At 45.5% G+C, this 2149-nt stretch overlaps 1 protein-coding gene across 1 annotated transcript in view; it reads left to right on the forward strand.

Moving 5' to 3' along the window:
- Nucleotides 1-2149, forward strand: part of LOC101855407 (zinc finger protein GLI2) — a gene marked incomplete at its 5' end in the record, with an annotated part of 15392 nt that overhangs the window by 1242 nt on the left and 12001 nt on the right.

Consider the following 2149-nt stretch of genomic DNA (forward strand, 5'->3'; position numbering starts at 1 on the left):
TGTCTCGGACATTGTACCTTCTAGAGGTCTGATGGTCCGGTCACACGACTGTCTCGGACATTGTACCTTCTAGAGGTCTGATGGTCCGGTCACACGACTGTCTCGGACATTGTACCTTCTAGAGGTCTGATGGTCCGGTCACACGCAACAATAAATTGTGTCAGATTCGTCGTATGCGAGAACTGTCCGTTTTATCGAGCTGTGTAGTCTGTTTACACGTTCCAATCTATCGCCCAGTTTTCTTTAGATCAGGAAGATTCCTAGTCATTGACTTGACTGCAGATGTGCAACGCACCGGGTGACCTTGATACACAACTTCACCATTGACGATCCACTAAAAATTAAAATAGCTAAAATATACTTTAAAAACGCATCAAATCAGGTTCCCCGCGAGCTACTTTGTTTATTTTGAGACGCTGATTCCGAATATGAAATCATTTTTTACCTAGTCTAAGTTTAATCCTGCGCGGCGGCAAATTTTAAAGTGATGCTACGTCACAGCGCGTCTCCCTCAAGTGTGACCGTGATTGCACGGAAAATATCAAGCAGCTCTTGGTTTATCCACCGATTCCCAAAGCCATTGTCCAATCGTCCAAACTTGGTACAATTTTGTTGTTACACCTGACGATTCGTCTCATGATCGATAGATCGTCCAGTTTTGTACAATTTATCGTAGCGTGTAACCGGGCCTTAATGCAGCGTGACTGAGTGGTTACCAGAGGACATATCAAGGGTGACTGTGAGGTTACCAGAGGACATATCAAGGGTGACTGTGAGGTTACCAGAGGACATATCAAGGGTGACTGTGAGGTTACCAGAGGACCTATCCAGGATGACTGTGAGGTTGCTCTGACCGACTCAACTGTTGCAGACGACAGATCGGTGGCAGCAAAGAGAGACATTGCCACTGACTTTTTGCTCCGATTCTTGGAGTGAATGCTCGTGTTGTGTCTCTCTGAACGTAGCTGAGCGCGTCGCCTGTTTGTGACATTTATTTCATTTGACACGAGCGGGACCCACCAAGATTTCCCTTAATGTAATTGAGAAGCAAAACGTGCCATTTCAGCATAATTTATTCAAATCCTCCAATACCAAACACATTCATTTTGACACAATTTGATCCAATCCTCCAAAAAACGAAGACTATTTTTGATTTCGGAGGATTTGTATCCAAAAAGGCAACTCTACGACTTCCGCCTTGCAGGAAAGTCGGACCAGTCCCGAGTGTAGCAATCTGATTCGAATGTATCAAATATGTAACAATGTGAAGCCAGAGGGCTCGTGGCTCGTAAATATCTGGCACAATTAGTACCCTGGACGCCTCTACCACTACGAGAAGCGAAATGACAAACTGTCACAAACTGTATTGTTCTGGACACGCCACTGCCCAGTGTAGCATCCTGTAGGGAACCTTGGCGTGAGGCCGACGTTTCCAACACCTTGTTATCCCCAAAATCGTACAAGTCCGTGACTTGTAAGTTCCCTACCAAAGATATTGAGAAGCGAATCTTTTGTGTTAATTATAGACGCTTGAGAGTGCAAAGATTTAGCATATTCATACGATCGTGGGAACTGGGGGAAGAAGGTATCAATCACCCAGAATGTCATTATTGAAGTCTGAACGATCAAAGCGACACTAGGGCCTTATGTACCCAAGGTCCCATGAGGAGACAAGGACAGAGAGGTAGGAGCTAGAGTAGGTTAGGCGAAGGGTAGTGACGATTTTCTGGTACAAATAATTACTAACTTGAATGTATCAAATAAGTCGAATGTATCAAATAAGTCGAATGTATTAAATAAATTGAAAGTATTACATGGCCAATGTGAACCAGCTATAACGAGAGACAAGTTCTGTGGTATACACATCTCTCACAGACACATCTCTCTCTGACAGATCCAATAAATCGGAACCGGCCGATAGCACAGGCACTCGGTTGTCGTAAATCCCAGAGTCTCCCATTGACCAGCGGGGGTCGTAAACCGTGACGTCACACTCGTGAACTCTGACCCCAGCCCTGACAGGTTTGAGGGGCCAAGCATGGAGGTGAGACAGTAAGGTCCTTGGGGCCAAGCTGTGAGGTGAGAAAGTAAGATCCTTGGGGCCAAGCTGTGAGGTGAGACAGTAAGAACCTTGGGGCCAAGCTGTGAG

Source organism: Aplysia californica, unplaced genomic scaffold (assembly GCF_000002075.1).
Source record: "Aplysia californica isolate F4 #8 unplaced genomic scaffold, AplCal3.0 scaffold00057, whole genome shotgun sequence".
Lineage (NCBI taxonomy): Eukaryota > Metazoa > Mollusca > Gastropoda > Aplysiida > Aplysiidae > Aplysia > Aplysia californica.